Source organism: Notothenia rossii, assembly GCF_949606895.1.
Source record: "Notothenia rossii genome assembly, chromosome: 4".
Classification (NCBI taxonomy): Eukaryota; Metazoa; Chordata; class Actinopteri; order Perciformes; family Nototheniidae; genus Notothenia; species Notothenia rossii.
In genome coordinates this window covers 6,141,482-6,168,633 of record NC_136902.1, presented here as the reverse complement: position 1 = coordinate 6,168,633, position 27,152 = coordinate 6,141,482, and the positions used below count along the sequence as shown (strand labels likewise).

General features: G+C 39.4%; 1 protein-coding gene across 7 annotated transcripts in view; it reads left to right on the top strand.

Moving 5' to 3' along the window:
* magixa (MAGI family member, X-linked a) overlaps positions 1–27,152 on the top strand; it is an 83,536-nt gene that overhangs the window by 2,206 nt on the left and 54,178 nt on the right. The window contains exon 1 of one of the 7 annotated variants that reach the window (XM_079676909.1): positions 23,819–23,977. The exons of the other annotated variants lie outside the window; for them this stretch is intronic. The gene's annotated coding sequence lies outside the window, so the exon portion shown is untranslated. Of the gene's footprint in view, positions 1–23,818; positions 23,978–27,152 lie in introns of those variants that run through there. 7 annotated transcript variants of the gene reach the window in all.

Below are 27,152 nucleotides of genomic sequence, written 5' to 3'. Positions count from 1 at the left end.
CGTGCAATCTTACTCAAAACGGACTCCATCGGAGATAAACAGTAACATAACACACATTGTTTTTGACCGAGAGCATGTATCTGACAATCGTTAAAAGACTATATGCGAAAGTCAAGGAGCTCTAAATTGTAGTTGTTTGGGTCCCTTAGGTTGAGAGTTATGCTCATGAGACTAAAACAGTCTGTCTTTTTTGTTTATCTTGTATTTTTCTTACATAAAATAAGTATATAAATTAGATCTGGTAAGTTAATCAGCTGCAAGTTCATTCATTGTGTTTTACGGAATTTAACTTTGAAGGTGTGAAAGAGTTTAGAGGTGGAATCACAAAGTCAGATCGCAGCTACAAACACAGCTGGCGTGTTTCAGGGCAGGAAGGCGGAGACGAGTTAATGTTTATCCTGCAGATTACTGAACACACGGCAGAATCAACACGAGAGAGAACAAACAAACAACAACAAACGATCTGAAGATGTGAGACGCAGAGACAAAGACACTGAGGAAACTCAACTATTGTATGAATGAAAAATGAAGAAATAATTATATCTGGCACTAATGATATGGAAATAATAAAGACACCGCTGAACACTTAATTCATTAATTCAAAGTGATTAATTCAAAGTAATTGCTCAGTTAATCCAGAGAGGGCTCAGCAGGTCAGCTGTGAAAAACAATTAAAATATATAAAGTGTGCGTCTAATAATAAGCTCGTAATCAGTAGGCTACAGAATATTTAGTTTGATTTAAAAGGAAATTTGCAAATTAGTCGTACAATTGTAATATCATATTGTCTGTTTAAATAAGTGTAACATAAATAGTTCAACAGCCCTAGTGATGTTAAGCATTTGTTCCGCTTGTGTAGAAGTGTTTTTATTACTTAAATGATAGAGTTAATCCTCTGTACGGTGGCCTTTTTGGGACATCTCAGGTTGTTCGCTGACGAGCAGGTTCACCAAAAGATTGTGTTCCTTTTACAGCTTCTACACCTGCACTAATAAGACAAAAAGAAACCTTACTTTTGTCGAAGCTTGTGCAAAATGTAAAAGCCACATTGCAAATTCACTTGAAGGTATATCTGTAGTGACAGCAGGAACAAACATTTGTCGCTGAGAGGCTGAAGTCGAGCCCGGTGCCAGAGTCAACACAATAAAACTGGAAAATGAAGTCTGATATCCAAAATGCGTTGAACAAAAACCTTACTATAATAAAGATAATAAACAAATACGAAGTATTGGACCTTAGGGGTCCAAGAGGATAATTTGTAGAGCAGGTCGAGACGGATACTACATTTCAGGTCATTTACGGTGCGACTATGTACATTTTTCCGAAATGGGATTTTCATAGGTGGCGCTAGCGAGCATTACATATTAGACGCTTTTATCCGAAGCGACTTACATACTCAATACTGTGGCCAATCCCCTCAGGAGCAATTTGGGGAGAAGTGTCTCAGGGACACAACGACATGCTGACTGCAGTGGGGTTTGAACCTGTGCTCCCCTGATTCGAACACCAACGTACTACCCACTACACCACAGCATCCCCAGGTTGGACAATTTGAACCCATTAACTCCAGAAAGTAAAAATGTTCATCGGTCCTGGCATCCGTGCAAAATTATACAACTTTTGAAGCATCCTAAGAAAAAAAATGGGTTCTAAGAACGGGAAGAATAGTGAAGAATAATTCCTAAAATAACAAAAGGTTCCTCGCACTTCGTTGGGTCCTAGCACTCTCGCGCTCGGGCCCTAATAAACACATTTGAACTTGCACACAATTCTACTTTTTGAATAAGCTGTTGTGGTCAACAAAAAATACAGCGACCCTCTATTCCACTCTTCCACACACACCTTACATAGTGAACAGGTGATTATATTACCCATGTGACCCAACTGATCCAACCCATAATAAAAGGTCGAGAAATAATAAGTAATAATATTATAAACAATCAAAAAACCCCAGTCAGAAATCGATATTTTTTATTATTTTACTTTTAATTTTCTGAATAGTCCCAAATAAGATGTTTGCAGATGTCAACGTTCCTGTATTCTGTGGTTTGTGCATGATAAATCTGCATAAATTGCATTAAATTAAATTCTCAAAGCACTTGTAAAGGGTGAAATTCAGCCCTTTAGCGTATTGTAAGTAATAGACAGGCATTTGGTTCGGCACCTTTCAACACATATGGGCCTCATTCAGTCCACACTCAGTTATCGTGATATCATCAGCGTCTTTAGAGAGTTGGTGGAAACTAAAAGCACATTGATAATTAAGAGGGGTCATGCTCAGACTTTGCACGAAACCAGACAGCAGTGAATGATATGTGTGTCTCTTGTGCTCGGCGTTCAATCAGGCCATCTTGTTCTACAGTTTGAAAGGCTGCGTTTCATTTCATATTTATATTTTATTTAATATTAATTTCCAGGCACACTTTATGTAAATAATATCCTGCTCTTTCTTACTCTCTAATGCTGGTTTATTTCTATTTCTATTTTTGAAATGTTTCAATTTTAGAATTATTTATTCTTCTACTCTTTTAATTTTGTTAGCATGTGCAATGCCTGGTTTTGTTTTATGCTGCTGCAACAAAACTATTTCCCAAATGTTGATTAATACAAATACATCTTCTCTTATCTTTGAACACACCAACACCTCGGCCTGAAACCACAGGTCTGAATGAAGCAGCTCCACATGTGTCCCCTCTTCTCCATGTCTCTTCTACATCAACATGTGTCCCCTCTTCTCCATGTCTCTTCTACATCAACATGTGTCCCCTCTTCTTCATGTCTCTTCTACATCAACATGTGTCCCCTCTTCTTCATGTCTCTTCTACATCAACATGTGTCCCCTCTTCATGTCTCTTCTACATCAACATGTGTCCCCTCTTCTTCATGTCTCTTCCACATCAACATGTGTCCCCTCTTCTTCATGTCTCTTCTACATCAACATGTGTCCCCTATTCTCCATGTCTCTTCTACATCAACATGTGTCCCCTCTTCTCCATGTCTCTTCTACATCAACATGTGTCCCCTCTTCTCCATGTCTCTTCTACATCAACATGTGTCCCCTCTTCTCCATGTCTCTTCTACATCAACATGTGTCCCCTCTTCTTCATGTCTCTTCTACATCAACATGTGTCCCCTCTTCTTCACCTATCTTCTACATCAACATGTGTCCCCTCTTCTTCATGTCTCTTCTACATCAACATGTGTCCCCTCTTCTTCACCTATCTTCTACATCAACATGTGTCCCCTCTTCTCCATGTCTCTTCTACATCAACATGTGTCCCCTCTTCTCCATGTCTCTTCTACATCAACATGTGTCCCCTCTTCTTCATGTCTCTTCTACATCAACATGTGTCCCCTCTTCTTCATGTCTCTTCTACATCAATATGTGTCCCCTCTTCTTCATGTCTCTTCTAGATCAACATGTGTCCCCTCTTCTTCATGTCTCTTCTCCATCAACATGTGTCCCCTCTTCTTCATTTCTCTTCTACATCAACATGTGTCCCCTCTTCTCCATGTCTCTTCTACATCAACATGTGTCCCCTCTTCTCCATGTCTCTTCTACATCAACATGTGTCCCCTCTTCTTCATGTCTCTTCTACATCAACATGTGTCCCCTCTTCCTCATGTCTCTTCTACATCAACATGTGTCCCCTCTTCTTCATGTCTCTTCTACATCAACATGTGTCCCCTCTTTCTCCATGTCTCTTCTACATCAACATGTGTCCCCTCTTCTTCATGTCTCTTCTACATCAACATGTGTCCCCTCTTTCTCCATGTCTCTTCTTCATCAACATGTGTCCCCTCTTCTTCATGTCTCTTCTACATCAACATGTGTCCCCTCTTTCTCCATGTCTCTTCTACATCAACATGTGTCCCCTCTTCTTCATGTCTCTTCTACATCAACATGTGTCCCCTCTTTCTCCATGTCTCTTCTTCATCAACATGTGTCCCCTCTTCTTCATGTCTCTTCTACATCAACATGTGTCCCCTCTTCTCCATGTCTCTTCCACATCAACATGTGTCCCCTCTTCGTCATGTCTCTTCTACATCAACATGTGTCCCCTCTTCTCCATATCTCTTCTACATCAACATGTGTCCCCCTCTTCTCCATGTCTCTTCTACATCAACATGTGTCCCCTCTTCTTCATGTCTCTTCTACATCAACATGTGTCCCCTCTTCTTCATGTCTCTTCTACATCAACATGTGTCCCCTCTTCTCCATGTCTCTTCTACATCAACATGTGTCCCCTCTTCTTCATGTCTCTTCTACATCAACATGTGTCCCCTCTTCTTCATGTCTCTTCTACATCAACATGTGTCCCCTCTTCTCCATGTCTCTTCTACATCAACATGTGTCCCCTCTTATCCATGTCTCTTCTACATCAACATGTGTCCCCTCTTCTTCATGTCTCTTCTACATCAACATGTGTCCCCTCTTCTTCATGTCTCTTCTACATCAACATGTGTCCCCTCTTCTTCATGTCTCTTCTACATCAACATGTGTTCCCTCTTCTTCATGTCTCTTCTACATCAACATGTGTCCCCTCTTCTCCATGTCTCTTCTACATCAACATGTGTTCCCTCTTTTTCATGTCTCTTCTACATCAACATGTGTCCCCTCTTCTTCATGTCTCTTCTACATCAACATGTGTCCCCTCTTCTCCATGTCTCTTCTACATCAACATGTGTCCCCTCTGTGGAAAGACACTCTGAAAGTTTCAGGAACAAAGATTCTCTCTCTTTTTGATCCATTTCTATAAAAACCTGTCTGAAAATGAGCTGATCAGATTTTGGCCACTTTATGATGTCATAACGATTTTATTGGCTTGTGTAACCATTAGCCAATCACTAGCTCTCTGTATAAATTTCCCCGCAGCGAGGCTCCCCTCGTTGACAATCCACTAGCGCAGTGTTTCTCAAACTTTTTCATACCAAGGACCACTTAACCAATAAAGAAACACTCTCGGACCACCTGACTCCACAGATATCCTAACACAATAGGCCTGCTCACCACTCCAACAGCCTAATGACAGCTTAACCTTCTCTACCGTATCGCCTCGTTCACACAATAAATCAACAATACAACTACAACTACAGATTATAGGCATTTAGTTCAAGTGCGATTTAAAATGCTCTCAGGTTTTACACCTCTTATGAAATGTAGACTACATTTATTACGGAGTTTATGTCCGAGCCAACGGACTCACAGATCGTTGGCTACTGAGAGATATGCAAAATGCATGTAGTAAGGTTCAAGGTTCTTTATTTGTCATACGAACATAGCTACAGTACAGTTTAGTTATGTCGATGAAAATCTTAGGTCACAGACTTCTCCAACAGAGCAACACAATACAACAGATAAACAGAAAAAGATAAATAGTAAATACAAGAAGAAAATTGTTTAAAAAAGTGAAATAGTGCACTTAGAGTCCATATGCAAGACATTGAAATATGATATTAGGTAAATAGATCAATCATGTTTAAGTAGCAGCCAGATGAATACTGTGGAGGTTGTTTCAACAGTTCAGGAGTTTAACAGTCTTATTGCCTGTGGGATGAAGCTGTCCCTGAGTCTGGGGGTTTTAGTTCGACACAAACCTTCGCTGTGGATTTTCAAAACAAAATACAGTAAAACTATGGTCGCAGGCCCAAGTCGAACTCTCTGAGGCCTGCGTGGTCTGCCTACAAAACCAAAATAAAAGAACGTGTCTGTAGCCCCAACAACAGCCTCTGATCATCAACAGACTCCATGCAATGCTTCATCAGATGCACATATTAGATAATAATCTCTATCTCACTCCTAACATCTAAATCTACTTCCAGCATAGATACATGTTTATGAAATACATCCATTGTTTGTTCTGAAAAAACAATGGATGCTCCTTATTTTCATCTAAAGTAACAGACAGAGAATCAGCACTTTGGAAACAGGGCTGAAACAGAGGGGATTATGGGTAATGCTGCAATGATCCGTTTGGTGTTTCAGCCAATCAGAGACAGGCTCTGGATATATCTGAGACCTATAATATATTGATGAGAAACAGTACAGTAGGGGACCTTTAAGATTTAAAGATCTTGAGACAGTCCCTGTGATCGTATGCTGGTATGTCCCAATGCAAAGGATGCCACAAATACAATGACGTCCTCCAGCATATCTGTCCCACAATCCTTTGCACAGCAGACGACCAAAGATCAAGGCGCAATGTTATTTCAAATAAGTACGACCCATTGATATGCAAACTGCATCCAACAGCATGTACTTTGTGAGGGAAGCTGAAGAACATACAAAGAAGAGTTTGAGATCTGGGAAGGAGACAGGAAGTCTTTCATTGAGAAGGATCTGCTGTCTGATAGGATGATACAGATTGATGTATTTCCTATTATGTGTTATGGAGGATCAGAAGCTGCTCTGAGATCAGCTGGAGAGGATCTGTCTGTCAGCAGCGTCTCTGCAGGCTGACTCAGCTGATCTGGAGTCAGACTGCAGCTCAATATGTTTCCTCATGAACAGGCTGTTTCTTTAGCTCAAATAAGGAATCAACAATATCAGTTATTTATATGTTACTGTTATTTATTCATATTAGTTGTATTTATTATTATTATTATTACAAATCATATAAGATTAAATGTATATATGTTGTTTACATAGTTGTTATTCTGAATCCTAATTTTGGATTCGATTTTTGGCTTTGTATCAATTTTCTATGCAGCACATCAAGTATTACATATTTAAATGTTACTTTATTCAATACTCAGTACATTTTATTTTCCCAAATGAAGCTTTGAATGCAATTTAAAATTAATCTTCTCATTATTTTGTGATTTTATAATGGAACATTTAGTTTTACAAAGATTAGTTTTTTTTTATTCTCCATTCATTTCCTCACAGCTCTGCTCTGATAACACATGATTAAAAAGTTGTATTATTAATATTTATAATTATTCAAGCTTCTGACTCGTACTGTTTCGCTCTGTGTGAAACTTTTTACTTTTTGTTAATTATTTAAACTTTTCCTAACATTTTATGGACATCGATTATGTTTTGAAGCTAACTCTGCACACACATACTTATGTACTTCACAGGAAGTGTGTGTGAGAGACTCAGGATGAATATGAGAGGAAGTCACATGACGTCACAGACAGGTTGATGTTATAACACCTGACGGATGATGTCACACTTGTCAGGTGTTATAACAGGAAGTTAAAGACCTGCAGGAAAACTCAGAGGAATGACAGGAACCACTTCTGACAGTACCATAACAACTAAAATACACTTAAACCTGCAGATGATGTTATTTACATATTTCATTGTTAATTTCAGAACCAAGTGTAACCTTATTTAAATGAATGCTTTATGATTATTTTGTCAAAGGAGAGTGTTTCCTTCTGTGGAGAAATGCACTGCCTCAAAATGTAGGAAGACAAAGCTGCAAAAAATTCTCCTTTAAATTAAACTACAAGTGATTTAGGATTTCATTTCTTCATGTGACTTATTTGACATGCATATATGGAGTTACAAATAGTGTTATCTACCTTTAAAAAAAAGCTTGAGTGTGCTTACTAGGTTATACATGTTGTACACTGCACCAATGAACTTATGCATAGAAAATAAAGTAAATTGGATTTAATTTTAAACTTTTAGTCTTCAGGAAGTCTTGTCTTTGTCCCCCTGTTATCTACCCTTAACCCTTAGATGCCCTTAGAGTGACTGGACCCTACACTCTTCCATGAGTGGGTCAAAAAGGACCCGTATTAGAATAATATGTGTTTTTATGCCATTTTTGGCATTTTGGTTAAGAAAAATCACTTGTATAATATTTAGTATTATATTTTGGTTCACACTAGAAATATTTAATATTGAATTTTTCACTATTTATAATTCTAGACATTTTTTTTACATTTTGAAAAAAAACTAAATTCCGGCATGCGGGTCATTTTTGACCCACTTATGGAAGTTTGGGGTAGAAATACAAAAACTACAATTTCTTAAAATGTATAAAATTTAAAATGTTAATGGCATGATATCCAAAACATGTTTTTGAGGAATAGCTGGAATATGAAATGATAAAAAAATGTAATTACAAAGATACTTATGGGGCGACTGTGGCTGCGAGGGAGTGCGGTCGTCTTTCAACCAGAAGGTTGTGGGTTCGATCCCAGCCCATGCAGTCAACATGTCGATGTATCCTTGGGCAAGATACTTAACCATGAGTTGCTCCCGATGGCATGGCCAACGGTGTGTGAATGTGTATGAATGTTAGGTCCTATAGAGTAAGGTACACTGCTCTGTATGAATGGGTGAATGACATGTAGTATGTAAAGCGCTTTGAGGGGTCTTAAAGACTGGATAAAGCGCTATATAAGTACAGTCCATTTACTTCAAGAAAACCACCGCACCGGGTCAGAAAAGACCCACTTATGCATCTAAGGGTTAATTACCTTAAATGTGTTATTTGTTTTTGGCACCATGAGACATTTCTCAATGTTTTCTGACGTTCAAAACACTTCTTCATTCCTTCTTTTTGCTGAGTTACGAAAACTGTCAGCTCAACTTTCCTGTAAAAGAAGCAGTCTGGTAATAATCAGTGAGCAAAGACTATTGTATAGCAGACAAAGGGTTTTCTCGGAGTCTGATGTGAACATTATCCTGAGTGTATTTAGGGGAGCAGGTGAACCTGAGGAGATTCAGACTGACAGCGCTGTCAGAGACACTCAGTGTTACAGGAAACAACAACAGGGAGCTGCTCCTCTTCGTCCTCGTCCATCTTCATCTTCTTCTTCATTTCTCCTGCCTCACATGTTCCTCTGCTGTCAGCGAGCAACGACCTCTGACCTCCTCCCTGAACACAGAGACATGAATCCATTTTTTGCCTCAGGTTGAAACACACACTGATATTAGATGCTATGAAGCTGCAGCTAATGTCTATTTATTCAAATGTTAACCTGCAGATTATATTATATAAGTCAACTGTATAGTCCACAAAATGTCAGACTACAATGAACAATGTCAACAAAGGTTTTCTTCAAACAAAGTAGGTCCCATTTACTGAGATAGGAAACAGGCAAACACTGTTAAATAATTGAATATGAAACAATGTGATTATACTTTGTTGTCAGGTCGAGTCTTGCATGCTTCACAGCAGCTCCATTTGCAACTTCAACAGGGGACAAACATTAAGACAAGAAACAAGGAAACAGACATTAAACATAACATTGATTTGGGTTTAAAGTCTTTATTTAATTTGAGGAATGACTGGTGCACTAAAGAGCACTTCAGTATTCTGCTCATTTTCAGGTGTATATCAGTATGTAGTGTCTCTGCTTTAAAGAGTCCTCTCCTGCTGATGTTCAGGTATATATCAGTATGTAGTGTCTCTACTTTAAAGAGTCCTCTCCTGCTGATTTTCAGGTGTATATCAGTATGTAGTGTCTCTACTTTAAAGAGTTCTCTCCTGCTGATGTTCAGGTGTATATCAGTATGTAGTGTATCTACTTTAAAGAGTCCTCTCCTGCTGATGTTCAGGTTCATATCAGTATGTAGTGTCTTTACTTTAAAGAGTCCTCTCCTGCTGATGTTCAGGTGTATATCAGTATGTAGTGTCTCTACTTTAAAGAGTCCTATCCTGCTGATGTTCAGGTGTATATCAGTATGTAGTGTCTCTACTTTAAAGAGTCCTCTTCTGCTGATGTTCAGGTGTATATCAGTATGTAGTGTCTCTACTTTAAAGAGTCCTCTCCTGCTGATGTTCAGGTGTATATCAGTATGTAGTGTCTCTACTTTAAAGAGTCCTCTCCTGCTGATGTTCAGGTGTATATCAGTATGTAGTGTCTCTACTTTAAAGAGTCCTCTCCTGCTGATGTCCAGGTGTATATCAGAATGTAGTGTCTCTACTTTAAAGAGTCCTCTCCTGCTGATGTTCAGGTGTATATCAGTATGTAGTGTCTCTACTTTAAAGAGTCCTCTCCTGCTGATGGTCAGGTGTATATCAATGTGTAGTGTCTCTACTTTAAAGAGTCCTCTCCTGCTGATGTTCAGGTGTATATCAGTATGTAGTGTCTACTTTAAAGAGTCCTCTTCTGCTGATGTTCAGGTTCATATCAGTATGTAGTGTCTCTACTTTAAAGAGTCCTCTCCTGCTGATGTTCAGGTGTATATCAGTATGTAGTGTCTCTACTTTAAAGAGTCCTCTCCTGCTGATGTTCAAGTGTATATCAGTATGTAGTGTCTCTACTTTAAAGAGTCCTCTCCTGCTGATGTTCAGGTGTATATCAGTATGTAGTGTCTCTACTTTAAAGAGTCCTCTCCTGCTGATGTTCAAGTGTATATCAGAATGTAGTGTCTCTACTTTAAAGAGTCATCTCCTGCTGATGTTCAGGTGTATATCAGTATGTAGTGCCTCTACTTTAAAGAGTCCTCTCCTGCTGATGTTCAGGTGTATATCAGTATGTAGTGTCTCTAATTTAAAGAGTCCTCTCCTGCTGATGTTCAAGTGTATATCAGAATGTAGTGTCTCTACTTTAAAGAGTCATCTCCTGCTGATGTTCAGGTGTATATCAGTATGTAGTGTCTCTAATTTAAAGAGTCCTCTCCTGCTGATGTCCAGGTGTATATCAGTATGTAGTGTCTCTACTTTAAAGAGTCCTCTCCTGCTGATGTTCAGGTGTATATCAGTATGTAGTGTCTCTACTTTAAAGAGTCCTCTCCTGCTGATGTTCAGGTGTATATCAGTATGTAGTGTCTCTACTTTAAAGAGTCATCTCCTGCTGATGTTCAGGTGTATATCAGTATGTAGTGTCTCTACTTTAAAGAGTCCTCTCCTGCTGATGTTCAGGTGTATATCAGTATGTAGTGTCTCTAATTTAAAGAGTCCTCTCCTGCTGATGTCCAGGTGTATATCAGTATGTAGTGTCTCTACTTTAAAGAGTCCTCTCCTGCTGATGTTCAGGTGTATATCAGTATGTAGTGTCTCTACTTTAAAGAGTTCTCTCCTGCTGATGTTCAGGTGTATGTCAGTATGTAGTGTCTCTACTTTAAAGAGTCCTCTCCTGCTGATGTCTAGGTGTATATCAGTATGTAGTGTCTCTACTTTAAAGAGTCCTCTCCTGCTGATGTTCAGGTGTATATCAGTATGTAGTGTCTCTACTTTAAAGAGTCCTCTCCTGCTGATGTTCAGGTGTATATCAGAATGTAGTGTCTCTACTTTAAAGAGTCCTCTCCTGCTGATGTTCAGGTGTATATCAGTATGTAGTGTCTCTACTTTAAAGAGTCCTCTCCTGCTGATGTTCAGGTGTATATCAGTATGTAGTGTCTCTACTTTAAAGAGTCATCTCCTGCTGATGTTCAGGTGTATATCAGTATGTAGTGTCTCTACTTTAAAGAGTCCTCTCCTGCTGATGTTCAGGTGTATATCAGTATGTAGTGTCTCTAATTTAAAGAGTCCTCTCCTGCTGATGTCCAGGTGTATATCAGTATTTAGTGTCTCTACTTTAAAGAGTCCTCTCCTGCTGATGTTCAGGTGTATATCAGTATGTAGTGTCTCTACTTTAAAGAGTTCTCTCCTGCTGATGTTCAGGTGTATATCAGTATGTAGTGTCTCTACTTTAAAGAGTCCTCTCCTGCTGATGTCTAGGTGTATATCAGTATGTAGTGTCTCTACTTTAAAGAGTCCTCTCCTGCTGATGTTCAGGTGTATATCAGTATGTAGTGTCTCTACTTTAAAGAGTCCTCTCCTGCTGATGTTCAGGTGTATATCAGAATGTAGTGTCTCTACTTTAAAGAGTCCTCTCCTACTGATGTTCAGGTGTATATCAGTATGTAGTGTCTCTGCTTTAAAGAGTCCTCTCCTGCTGATGTTCAGGTATATATCAGTATGTAGTGTCTCTACTTTAAAGAGTCCTCTCCTGCTGATTTTCAGGTGTATATCAGTATGTAGTGTCTCTACTTTAAAGAGTTCTCTCCTGCTGATGTTCAGGTGTATATCAGTATGTAGTGTATCTACTTTAAAGAGTCCTCTCCTGCTGATGTTCAGGTTCATATCAGTATGTAGTGTCTTTACTTTAAAGAGTCCTCTCCTGCTGATGTTCAGGTGTATATCAGTATGTAGTGTCTCTACTTTAAAGAGTCCTATCCTGCTGATGTTCAGGTGTATATCAGTATGTAGTGTCTCTACTTTAAAGAGTCCTCTTCTGCTGATGTTCAGGTGTATATCAGTATGTAGTGTCTCTACTTTAAAGAGTCCTCTCCTGCTGATGTTCAGGTGTATATCAGTATGTAGTGTCTCTACTTTAAAGAGTCCTCTCCTGCTGATGTTCAGGTGTATATCAGTATGTAGTGTCTCTACTTTAAAGAGTCCTCTCCTGCTGATGTCCAGGTGTATATCAGAATGTAGTGTCTCTACTTTAAAGAGTCCTCTCCTGCTGATGTTCAGGTGTATATCAGTATGTAGTGTCTCTACTTTAAAGAGTCCTCTCCTGCTGATGGTCAGGTGTATATCAATGTGTAGTGTCTCTACTTTAAAGAGTCCTCTCCTGCTGATGTTCAGGTGTATATCAGTATGTAGTGTCTACTTTAAAGAGTCCTCTTCTGCTGATGTTCAGGTTCATATCAGTATGTAGTGTCTCTACTTTAAAGAGTCCTCTCCTGCTGATGTTCAGGTGTATATCAGTATGTAGTGTCTCTACTTTAAAGAGTCCTCTCCTGCTGATGTTCAAGTGTATATCAGTATGTAGTGTCTCTACTTTAAAGAGTCCTCTCCTGCTGATGTTCAGGTGTATATCAGTATGTAGTGTCTCTACTTTAAAGAGTCCTCTCCTGCTGATGTTCAAGTGTATATCAGAATGTAGTGTCTCTACTTTAAAGAGTCATCTCCTGCTGATGTTCAGGTGTATATCAGTATGTAGTGCCTCTACTTTAAAGAGTCCTCTCCTGCTGATGTTCAGGTGTATATCAGTATGTAGTGTCTCTAATTTAAAGAGTCCTCTCCTGCTGATGTTCAAGTGTATATCAGAATGTAGTGTCTCTACTTTAAAGAGTCATCTCCTGCTGATGTTCAGGTGTATATCAGTATGTAGTGTCTCTAATTTAAAGAGTCCTCTCCTGCTGATGTCCAGGTGTATATCAGTATGTAGTGTCTCTACTTTAAAGAGTCCTCTCCTGCTGATGTTCAGGTGTATATCAGTATGTAGTGTCTCTACTTTAAAGAGTCCTCTCCTGCTGATGTTCAGGTGTATATCAGTATGTAGTGTCTCTACTTTAAAGAGTCATCTCCTGCTGATGTTCAGGTGTATATCAGTATGTAGTGTCTCTACTTTAAAGAGTCCTCTCCTGCTGATGTTCAGGTGTATATCAGTATGTAGTGTCTCTAATTTAAAGAGTCCTCTCCTGCTGATGTCCAGGTGTATATCAGTATGTAGTGTCTCTACTTTAAAGAGTCCTCTCCTGCTGATGTTCAGGTGTATATCAGTATGTAGTGTCTCTACTTTAAAGAGTTCTCTCCTGCTGATGTTCAGGTGTATGTCAGTATGTAGTGTCTCTACTTTAAAGAGTCCTCTCCTGCTGATGTCTAGGTGTATATCAGTATGTAGTGTCTCTACTTTAAAGAGTCCTCTCCTGCTGATGTTCAGGTGTATATCAGTATGTAGTGTCTCTACTTTAAAGAGTCCTCTCCTGCTGATGTTCAGGTGTATATCAGAATGTAGTGTCTCTACTTTAAAGAGTCCTCTCCTGCTGATGTTCAGGTGTATATCAGTATGTAGTGTCTCTACTTTAAAGAGTCCTCTCCTGCTGATGTTCAGGTGTATATCAGTATGTAGTGTCTCTACTTTAAAGAGTCATCTCCTGCTGATGTTCAGGTGTATATCAGTATGTAGTGTCTCTACTTTAAAGAGTCCTCTCCTGCTGATGTTCAGGTGTATATCAGTATGTAGTGTCTCTAATTTAAAGAGTCCTCTCCTGCTGATGTCCAGGTGTATATCAGTATTTAGTGTCTCTACTTTAAAGAGTCCTCTCCTGCTGATGTTCAGGTGTATATCAGTATGTAGTGTCTCTACTTTAAAGAGTTCTCTCCTGCTGATGTTCAGGTGTATATCAGTATGTAGTGTCTCTACTTTAAAGAGTCCTCTCCTGCTGATGTCTAGGTGTATATCAGTATGTAGTGTCTCTACTTTAAAGAGTCCTCTCCTGCTGATGTTCAGGTGTATATCAGTATGTAGTGTCTCTACTTTAAAGAGTCCTCTCCTGCTGATGTTCAGGTGTATATCAGAATGTAGTGTCTCTACTTTAAAGAGTCCTCTCCTGCTGATGTTCAGGTGTATATCAGTACGTAGTGTCTCTACTTTAAAGAGTCCTCTCCTGCTGATGTTCAGGTGTATATCAGTATGTAGTGTCTCTACTTTAAAGAGTCCTCTCCTGCTGATTTTCAGGTGTATATCAGTATGTAGTGTCTCTACTTGGTGTATATCAGTATGTAGTGTCTCTACTTTAAAGAGTCCTCTCCTGCTGATGTTCAGGTGTATATCAGTATGTAGTGTCTCTACTTTAAAGAGTCCTCTCCTGCTGATGTTCAGGTGTATATCAGTATGTAGTGTCTCTAATTTAAAGAGTCCTCTCCTGATGATGTTCAGGTGTATATCAGTATGTAGTGTCTCTACTTTAAAGAGTCCTCTCCTGATGATGTTCAGGTGTATATCAGTATGTAGTGTCACTAGCTGCAGCACCTCTTTTCACCCTCTGTCTGAAACCAGAGCCCAGTCTGCTCTGATTGGTTAGCTGGCTGGCTCTGTTGTGATTGGTCAATTGCTTAAAGATGTGCCGCCTCTTAGCCTATCACGTACAATGTGTTGGAGCGCTAGCCAATAGAAGTGCGAGTGTTACATAGTGATGTCAGTATGTTCAGGAAGTAAACAAAGGAGTCCAATGGAGGCGTTTCAGGCAGGAGAGAAACTTCCTCTGGAGGGATTATGAGAATAGGAGCAGGGATAGATATGAAGGATGCTTCCTGGTACAGTCCGTGAAAGAGCAGATAAATATAGTGGATTTTTATTTGCCATTTCCAGAAATAATAAGAAGCGTCTTGTTCTGTTTTCGTTCCTCGGGCCTTGACCCATCTTCCTTTTCCTTCTTCTCTCGTGTCTAATTGCGGTTGGCCTCCATAACTGTTGCATTACCCTCATTTGCATCTCATTGTTTCACTTTAATTGGTCTGATTTTAAATTGAGATATCGAGACGTACTTTTATATTCCTTCAGATTTTTTATTCAGGCGTGTGAACGGTTGTGATTCCTCGCCTCAGATCAACCTCTCAGACTTCAAACAGCGCCTCTTATCTCAGAGGTTTGATGATTAAACGCCTCGTTGCTTTGAAAGAGAATCTCGTTCATCACTCGTTAGGAACAGGCAGCTGTACGAGACTACAGATCTCTGATCTGAAAGACTACAACTCCCAGAGGAGCATGTGAGTCAGTGTTTGTAGTGTTTGTGAATGATGAGCGACGTGTTGGAGACGAGAGCTGCGAGCCTCGAGGTGAAGCCGACTCCGTCTGATGTGACAGCTCGGCCCTCTGGGAAACATTACGGAGCACGCTGGAAAAAATATACACCGTGAAACACACTCTAAAAAATATGGGATTACTTACTGTTTGAAACAACCTGTGTGGAAAGATAATAAATAAAACAAACAAAATACTGTCAGCTGAGAGATGTAAAAACGAATGTACTTAGCTCTCCAGTTTTTTGACCTTTCTATCTCCACCGTGATGCTTGAAAGCTTCTGCACATTGCAATGTTAATGTCACGATTCTTGTGTTGTGTCACGTTTTTAGTTTTGTGTGTCTGGTAGTGGGTGTTTTGCTTTTCTCCTTGTCATGTTATCCTCCCTGTGGATTGTCTGGTCTTTCTCCCCGTGTTTTCCTGTCTGTCGTTAGTTTCCCTGGTGTGTCTAATTTCCTGATTGTTTTCACCTGTCACCCCTTCTGTGTCTCCTGCGCTCATCAGCGTCAGTCCCGCCCCTGATTGTTCTCACCTGTGTCATGTGTTTAAATTCCCCTGTCTCCCAGTGTTCAGTGTCAGTTCGTTTTTTTCTCTTGTCATGGTCAGATCTTTGTTCTTGCTTTTTGCCACAGTCAGGGGCCTGTACTACGAAGCTGGTTCAACCTAACTTGGATATGTTTGAGTTAGCCGGTTGGCTTTAAACTCTGCACCCCGCTCCGCACACGGAGCTCTGATTGGTCAGCAGGCAGTGCTTTCACTGAGTTGAGCTCTTAGCCTGCAACTTAACTTGTTCGGGACCAGGTTAGCCGCTAAGCATAAGTTACCATGGAGATCTAGCCTGCTAAAAAGAGAACCAGCTTCGTAGGACCGGAAAGCTGGAGTTTTCCCTGAATTTAGCCGGCTAAGCGAAAATCCTGCTTCGTAGTATACCTCCCTGGTCTATGCTCTCTATGTGCTCTTAATACGTTTTGTTCCTCACCACGTGAGCGCTTTCCTTTTGTTCTCATTTTTGTCATCTCAACTAGAGATTTAATGGCGACCAATTTTTGTTGTTCATTCTTTGCTATATCTTGGAAAAATAAAGTATCTTACGAATACTTTACCTCTGTCTCCCGGGTCGTGCAATTGGGTCCTACCTCCTAAGTGCCTGAGTTCTTAACAGTTAAAATATAAGTATATTTACCCACATTCTGTACTTAAGTTCACATTTTAGATTTTTTCTTGAGTATACTTCTTCATCAACTGATTTATTTGTTTACACTACAACAGTTATATAAAAGCTTAAAGTTACTTTAAAGGTCCTAATAGCTTCATACTGAAATACAATGCATCTGTATACCCGAAAACACTGGTCTACATTTGCTCCTAAAGTTAGTTGTCCAAAAACTGCATTATGACAGGGCTGCAACTTAAACGGTTATTTTTTATTAGCCATTGAATCTGCTGGTTACTTTCTTGATAAATCATTGTGCCAGTAAAACATCTACATCACAGCTTTAGGGCTGCAACAAACAATTATTTCATTTAAAGGTCCCATGTCATGGCCATTTCTACTGTCATAATTCCATTGTTGAGGTCTACTACAATAGATTTAAATTGTTCAATGTTCCAAACTCACATTGGTTTCTCATACAGCATCTCTGTATAGTATGTGTATTCACTCTCTGTCCTAAACGGCTTGTTGGAGCTCCTGCCCCCCCTCTCCCTGTGAGCCCACTGTGCTCTGATTGGTCGGGACGTTGCGAGGCTCGTTGCTGCGAGGAGCGGACATGTTTCCGGTCGGCGATACAGCGAGAACAAGCGAAACTCACCCTGAGCACACAAACACTCACAGCCGAAGTAAAAACAATAAGTGTGTCTTGATATTGAGTAAGAAAAGGTTTCTAACGCTGTGAGAATGGGTCTGCTGAGAGCATTTCTCCACCATCACAACTCATCTATTACCAGCCTTCAGGGAGCTCTATGCAAGTCAATGGGACTCCCTGTTAGTTAGCCAAGGGATCCTGGTGTGGGAGGGGCTCCGCGGATTGGTCCATTTGGGCCAATCCGGTCATTTGTTGTTGATCTGGGTGTTCACACGTCACAGAACCCAGGAAGCAAACAATGGAAAAAGAGAAATCTCCAACGAGGCGTTCTGAGGCAGCACAGACAGGTCTTTCCTGTGTTAGAGTTTTACTCCCTACAGGGTGTACTTTGAGGGTTTGAGACTCTGCAGACCGTTTACATGCAGAAAAACCTTCATAACACACAAGGGGACGGGTAATAACCGGAAAAGCATGACATGGGACCTTTAAAAATGAATATTTATGCACACAAACCACGTGGAAAAGGTTCAGATCTGCTCAAACGATTTGTCAATTAATCAGTAGAATTAATAAAGCCATTTTGATAGTTTATTCCAATAGTTATTTTTTCCGATTACTCCACATGAGTGCAGCACAAACGCCCTAAATCTATCAAAGTCAAAGAAAGGGAAACTTAATGCATCTGTCCTTTTGATTTGAACTTAATCTAAAATGTTCTTCCTTGGTTCTCGCTACACCCTTCACCGAGTTTCATTAAAATCAGGCCAGTCGTTTCTCATCGTGCAGACCGACGAATGAAACACATAACCTCCTATCAAAGGTTTGAATCATTACTCAGCAGGTTTAAGTAGTCAATAACATAAATACATAATAACCCGAATTAAAACTAAAATGACACTTGGAGAACAATGCTGCATTCAGGTGCTCTTTGAATTATCCAGTTTCCTGAGTTTTGCGATTGTTCTTAAGACTTCATTGGTTAATAATAATAATAATAATAATAATAATAATAATAATAATGAATAATAATAATAATAATAATAATAATAATGATGAATAATAATAATAATAATGATGAATAATAATGCATTACATTTTTATTAGAGCGCTTTTCCGGGTGCTCAAAGCGATTTACAATTACACAATACACATATTAGACATGTAAGAGTCATTACTGTGGACAACACCCACAGCAACAAATTAATTAACGCACCCTTAGTCTTAATATGGAAACAAGTATGAACGCTATGGATAACACGCACTGTTTTTGTTTTATTTCGTTAATAGCTGTTTTCGTGAATTATCCCAGTGTGAAACACATTTTTCAGATATTTCTGACGCCACTGAATGCAGCACGAATGTCCAATCTTGCAATGTCAAAGAAAGAAATGAGTGTGTCCTCAGCGGGATTTGAATCCACTCAAAAATGTAATGGGTTCTTCCTGGGACCAGGTTTCATTAAAATGCGTCCAGTAGTTGTTGTGTAACCCTGCAGACAGACGGACACTCTGTAAACACGACGTCCTATCAGGGGTAATGCTCATTATCTCAGTCTAACGAGGTCTGATAGAGTCCTGTTGTATCGCTGCAGGTCTCAGGCAGGGTGTCAGATTGGATTGTTATCATAGCATGAACTGCCTTCTCCCAGTTAAACCCAGATTAACTGTGTATGACTACTAGACTAGTAGACTCCAACCAGCTGATTTTAATTCACAATGACTCTATACTAATTCATTTGAAGATAACAAGATGAAAAACCTTCAGCCAAATATGTACAGGCTGTGTCAAGGACCTACTAGAGACTAGGATCTTTAAATATCCTGATCCTTCTGTTAAAATATCTCAATCAAATTACAATGCTGAAGGTACCGGATGCTTTTACAAAATATTTACACATTGAGAATTATGAATCAGATATATGGATTCATTGACACTTGACTTTAAAACCAGGGAAAATAACTCTTATGATATCTAACATAAGAGATGATATCTTGTCTTATTTTAAAATAGCTATATTGTATTAACATAAATTACATTACATTACATGTCACTTGTTAGACGCTTATCCAAAGCTACTTATATACATTCAATACTGTGGGCAATCCCCACAGGAACCATTTGGGGTGAAGTGTCTTGTCCAAGGACACAGCAGAATGTTTGACTGCAGCTGGATTCGAACCAGTGCCCCGTGATCCAAAGATCAGCGCACTAACCACTGAGCCACAACCTCCCCATTTCCCAATGCTACACCAATAACAGCCAACGAAAAACAGTTCTTTGTTTGCCACAGAACATTTGGAGAAATCGTGATATACTCCGGGAAAGTTTTGAAGCTTGTCTGAGAAGTTTTATAAAGTGTATGTATGAAATATATATAACAAATCAACCATGCATGAGAACCAGCATTTACTGTCTATAAATAAGCTTGTTGAAGCGAAATGCAACTCAGTGGATTGGATTCAGTTAATAATGAATGACGTACATTAAGCGTGTGATGAGGAGGAAGATACTCTCCTCATCGCTCCACACTGATCTGATGTAACCTGCCTCACATTAATACATTCAAATCTCACATAAATGTCCAGTTTCTCACATTTTTCAACATTTTATGACCAACTATAGCCTTATATACTTTGCACATTTCTGTCCATAACATTTATTTTTTAATTATTTTAATCTGCACGGCTCTCCACTTTACTACAATTACTGCACATATTACATTTATTTTTTTCAGGGTATTTTGTCATATTTTTCTGTGCTTTGTTTTTTTGCATATTTGATTGATAGATTGATGGATTGATTGATTGATTGATCCATTTTATTTCGAACAAGTAAAATAAATAATTACAAAACAATTTTTGTTTTTGTTTTTAGCAACATAAACAGTCCCACATCTAGTGTTTGAAAAGGAGTGAGAAAAGTATAACTTATTTAATCTCACCCCCTTGTCTCTAAATGATTTATTTATAATCTATAATCTGCAATAATTATCATTATTATTAATTATTATTATCATTATTATTATTATTATTATTATTAATCTGCTTTACCTGTTGATTGACATATACACATATACACGTATGTACATACACACAAACATACACATATATGCACTTATACACACCTACATACTCACACATATACATAGTCAAACACCTTCCCCATCCCTCTACCTGTATTTAGACTTTGTGTAAATATTTCTTTATATTTTTTATGTTTTTGACCATTTTTCAAAAAATGTACTTAGTCTTAGCGTGTCTATGTACAGTATGCACCATACACACCGAAGCAAATTCCTTAAATGTATAAACCTACTTGGAAATAAACCAGTTTTAGATTTGGATTTCTGCTCACATAAGTAGATGAAAACAAGCTTTGATTCGCTTTTTATTTTTGCTGATTTTCTCAAAATTTGATAAAAATGGGCTCTATTTTTGGATGTTAACGTGTCTTGTGCTGCATGGTCAGAGCTGGTTTACAGTCTGAAGATCTGCAGCCTCATTAGAGAGACGCTGGAAGTGTCACACACACACACACACACACACACACACACACACACACACACACACACACACACACACACACACACACACACACACACACACACAGGCAGAGAATGAAAAATAGGTTACATACAGTCGGACAGAAAACAAGGATAACGAGGCCACCGAGAAGCTTCCAGGGAGTTAAACAGTACGAGGATCTGTGTGTGTGACTGACCTACATGACCTGCTGACTATAAATCTACTCATACTCACTCACTCACACACACACACACACACACACACACACACACACACACACACACACACACACACACACACACACACACACACACACACACACACACACACACACACACACACACACACACACACACACACACACACACACACACACACACACACACACACACACACACACACACACACACACACACACACACACACACACACACACTGCATTACAGAGCTGTTAAGTCTAAAAATCTGCTCTCACATTAATAATTTGTGCTTTCACCCACTGAGAGAAGCTTGTTTGGTAACAGCATGAAAACATTCCTGCATTTTAAAACACAGAGCCTGTTCCTTTGAAGACAAGACGAGGAAATAATGACGTTAAATCTGAAGTTTTAAAGTTATTAGTGAGACACTTTTACCCCCGGTGAGAAACATACATCATGTCATTAAGCCAGCAGGTGTTTATTTGTAACTGAGAGGAGGGATGCAAGGACAAAAATCTATATATTAAAAAAGTGGGATTTTAGATTTTGCAGACCATTTACATGCTCAAAAACCTATATAACACACTACAGGAAAAGCATAATGTCCCCTTTAAAGCTGATTCGAATATGATTAGAGGTTAGTGCATCCGGCACATTATAATTGGCATTAAGCGGGTAATATTCATCCCTGAACTTTGCTCAGCATTAATCCAGATCCAGATCCAGATGGGTTTAGAGAGAATTAACGGTAAAATTCAAAAGTCGTGAACCATTTTTTTGTATTTCGGGCAGATTTTCTGACGGTAATCTGACTCCATATTAACACGTGTGTTTATTGGTCGGCAGTTGAACGGCTTCCTGGTGTTGGATATCATTAATCCTTTAAAACCTCCATCAGAACAGAATCTGTTTAAATCCATCGTATCTGATTATAATCCATCAAATCATCACCAGCACAACACAAGGCATGCTGGGAAATGTTTCATGCTCATCAGAATAAAAACACCTGACGGATTAAACATATCAGAAGCCGCGCTCTGTGATCCTCTGCACAAATAATCCAGCTGTAACACACACACACACACACACACACACACACACACACACACACACACACACACACACACACACACACACACACACACACACACACACACACACACACACACACACACACACACACACACACACACACACACACACACACACACACACACACACACACACACACACACACACACACACACACACACACACACACACACCATGTATTACATTGATTTACATGCATTTCCTGGAGACTTATCCTAACCATAACCAAGTCTTCACCATAAAATTAATGATTCCCCTCATGGAGACCTCCATTTTGTCCCCATAAGGGAGGCGAGTCCCCACACGTGACTGTGTAACAGATTTAGGTCCCAAGTATAGTAATGCTAGGCCACACACGCACACACAAAAAGACACACACACACACACACACACACACACACACACACACACACGCACCAATTTCTGTTTGTCTGTATTTACAACAGCTTCTTACTTCCTGAATATTATATACTTCCTCCTTTTTGTCAATATTTATACGTATATCAGATTGTGACTTCCTAGATTAGACATACTTCTTACTTTGTAACTACTAACAGAATTTACTTCCAGCTTTTACTTCATTTCACTACACTCTGTTACTTACTGAATATAATGAGTGAGTGAGCGAGCGTGTGTGTGTGTGTGCGTGCCTCTCTTTGTCTGAAGAGGCTCAATGGAGACGTGATGGTGGAGTTTGTGTTCATCGATTTTCTGCTTTAAGCTTCGTTACATCCAGCAGACTGGGCTCCAAGAACAAGATCTTAAAAACAGAACACATTAAAATAGAAACGCATTATGCTAAGGGCTGTTCAAACTGAGGCAAGTCTATCAATATAACACATTCTACAACAGGGGAATTCAAAGTGCCTTCAAAAAACATTAAAAGCATTCAGACATGTTGCAAAAGAAACACATTTTAAAATACATGTAATTATTAAAGATTAAAGATAATACAGTAGAGGTGCACTTCGTCTTCAGAGCAGTATGGTGGATGGTTGCAAAGCTTTGTCCATCAAACCTGAAGTGAGTACGAGCCTTCCTTCGTGATCTGATTCAAACGTAATTAATGGACTTTCTTTTTGTTCTAACTGAACGGGGCACTGAGCTGAATGTGTGTGTGAGTTAGTGTTACCTTCGATGTAGTTGACTGCTGTATTGCAGAACAGTCTCTTCTTTGGAAAGTACATTTTGTTTTATCATATTGTCTTTTGGGGTCAAATAACCAAAATGTTTCTTTTTCAAAAAAAATTATGTCGTTTTTTTGTATTTTCTATTCGTGATTATTGGTTGTTGTCGTACAGAAAGCTACTTGTATTTAATTGTGTTATTCAATGATAATCAGCTAACTAAGTGAGCTTGCTCTTTTCTTTTAGATGTCCCAATAATGGTTCAATAATACAACAATATTGCAGCCAATCTGAAGCTCTTTTGAGAGTGAATATTTAAAAGATTGTGACAAAGTATCATTGCTGTTTTGATTGACATAACAAAAATGAGCCAATCACGGTCAGCTATAGTGGTTTCTGATTGCATGCTCCACCCAAAAACCAATTGAAGGTCACAAAGGTGTTTGATTGACACATGGCAAGGTTGTTTACATGAAAACACACACATACTGATTGCCTATCACATTCCTTCACACAGCGTACATAAAGCGTTTGAAGCAGTCCACTCCCTAAACACACTCTTACATCACACTCTGCACTCTGACCAGTGTTATCAGAGAGAGAGAGAGAAGGAAAACAGAAACAGAGAAGGGCGAGAGACGTAACCGGAGAGAGAGAGGAGAGCGAGTAACACACAGAAACTCTGTGATAGTTTGGATATGACAGCTGAACACACACCACCCTAAACCATCCGTCTGTAGAGGTACGACACACACACACACACACACACACACACACACACACACACACACACACACACACACACACACACACACACACACACACACACACACACACACACACACACACACACACACACACACACACACACACACACACACACACACACACACAGGATTCACGTATTGAATGTGTTTTATTTTGACGCGGAAGCAGCTGAAGCGGACTCGGTGACAGACAGGAAGTGGCTGTGTGTGTGTGTGTGTGTGTGTGTGTGTGTGTGTGTGTGTGTGTGTGTGTGTGTGTGTGTGTGTGTGTGTGTGTGTGTGTGTGTTAATGATGTGTTAATAGCAGCACATGTCGACCTCCCGCTGCGCCGAGTTTCACATCCTGTCAGACTGAGAGACAGATCCATTCATGACTCCTCATCTCCTCATGATGAGGACGCTTCTTTATCCCCTCCTAACATAATTAGAAAGCTTTTGTATCTCCAGCCTATTTACCTTCTCAATACGACACGAGAAAACTACCTTGCCTCCACTGAATCTAACGAGGAACCTTTTATATCTCCTTGATGCCTTACGACGCAGCTTTACCTCCTCATAACTCTTATCTCTCACTAGGAAGCTTATTTATTTCCACAATACCTCAAAAGGAAGCTACTTTATCTTTTCACTGCCTAACGAGGAGGCTTCTTTGTGTCCCGACTATATATGTTTATCTTTTGCCTAAAAAGGACACCTGCGTGACTCCTAACAAGGACGCTTCTTTACCTCCTCAATAAATTACCAGGAGGCTTATTTGTCTCCTCACATGTAACCTGGACATTTTGTTATCTCCTCAAATAGGATACTTACCAAACTCCTTATAAGGAAGTATCTTTCTCTCCTTACAACCTAACGAGGAGGCTTCTTTGCGTCCTCACTACGGAACGAGGATGTTTCTTTATCTTCACGCTACCCGAAAAAGGGACACTTACTTAACTCCTAACTAGGATGCATCTTTAACTCCTCACTACCTAACAAGGATACTTTTGTATGTCCTCATAACTAAGACAAGTATCATCTTCTTACAACCTTACGAGGACTTACCTAACGACCAAGGGCACTTACTAGACTTCTAACTTCGAAGCCTTTGTATTTCCTTACTACCTAACAAGAACGTTTTGTTACCTCCTCATAACTCTTATCTCTCACTAGGAAGCTTATTTATTTCCACAATACCTCAAAAGGAAGCTACTTTATCTTTTCACTTCCTAACAAGGAGGCTTCTTTGTGTCCCGACTATATATGTTTATCTTTTGCCTAAAAAGGACACCTCCGTAACTCCTAACAAGGACGCTTCTTTACCTCCTCAATAAATTACCAGGAGGCTTATTTGTCTCCTCATTTGTAACCTGGACATTTAGTTATCTCCTCAAATAGGATACTCACCAAACTCCTAATAAGGAAGTGTCTTTATCTCCTTACAACCTAACGAGGAGGCTTCTTTGCGTCCTCACTACGGAACGAGGATGTTTCTTTATCTTTACGCTACTCGAAAAAGGGACACTTAATTAACTCCTAACTAGGATGCATCTTTAACTCTTCACTACCTAACAAGGATACTTTTGTATATCCTCATAACTAGGACAAGTATCATCTTCTTACAACCTTACGAGGACTTACCTAACGACCAAGGGCACTTACTAGACTTCTAACTTCGAAGCCTTTGTATTTCCTCACTACCTAACAAGAACGTTTTGTTACCTCCTCATAACTCTTATCTCTCACAAGGAAGCTTATTTATTTCCACAATACCTCAAAAGGAAGCTACTTTATCTTTTCACTTCCTAACAAGGAGGCTTCTTTGTGTCCCGACTATATATTTTTATCTTTTGCCTAAAAAGGACACCTGCGTAACTCCTAACGAGGACGTTTCTTTACCTCCTCAATAAATTACCAGGTTTTATTTGTCTCCTCATTTGTAACCTGGACATTTAGTTATCTCCTCAAATAGGATACTCACCAAACTCCTAATAAGGAAGTGTCTTTATCTCCTTACAACCTAACGAGGAGGCTTCTTTGCGTCCTCACTACGGAACGAGGATGTTTCTTTATCTTCACGCTACCCGAAAAAGGGACACTTACTTAACTCCTAACTAGGATGCATCAACTCCTGAGGATACTTTTGTACATCCTCATAACTAGGAAAAGTATCATCTTCTTACAAACTTACGAGGACTTAACTAACGACCAAGGGCACTTACTAGACTTCTAACTTCGAAGCCTTTGTATTTCCTCACTACCTAACAAGAACGTTTTGTTACCTCCTCATTCCCTAGGTAGCTGCTGTACCTCACGATCTTACTTACAAGGATGCTTCCTTTGGTGGCTTTTTATCTCATCATTACCTAACGGCTCACTAATTCTGAATATTCTCTATTTCCTAACTAGGGAGCCATTTACACTTCTTCCTTCCTAGGAAACACCAGTAGATCTGTAACACCCGAATACAACATTTTTTGTAATCCTTGGTTTCTTCAAAATCTACCTTAGCTCTTATTATAAGGATGCTTATTTTACAATGTGCTACTTTGAAGGTTACTATGAGGGTTCATACTGCCTTAAAGCATATTTTATTTACAACAAGGAAGCTTATTTACTTCTGATTCCACCACGAGCATCCTTGCTTCCTTACTAGGCCTCCCTTTTCTCCATACAGTAGATGTGTAGTTATGAGGTAAAGGCTTGATCACTTTCTCTTTCTCCTTTATAGCTAACTAAGAACCTCTCTGGCTCTTAATTATTGTCCTCCCTCGTGTTTTTATCTCATCAGATACATTTCTTGTGTAAAGCCTCAGATTACTTGAAACGCCGCTGTGGGACGTTTGTTGTTTGTTTCTTCTCTGACTCCCACCTCCACATATGCTCACCCATATTGAATGCACACTGTCTAGCTGTGTGGGTGTGTGTTTGTGTATATAATATTTGTGTGCGTGTGTGTGCGTGTGTGTGTGTGTGTGTGTGTGTGTGTGTGTGTGTGTGTGTGTGTGTGTGTGTGTGTGTGTGTGTGTGTGTGTGTGTGTGTGTGTGTGTGTGTGTGTGTGTGTGTGTGTGTGTGTGTGTGTGTGTGTGTGTGTGTGTGTCTCTCTGTGGGTCTGTGTGTGTATAAATGAAATGGTGTCACTGACTGGTCTGCGTGTATTTGTGTATATA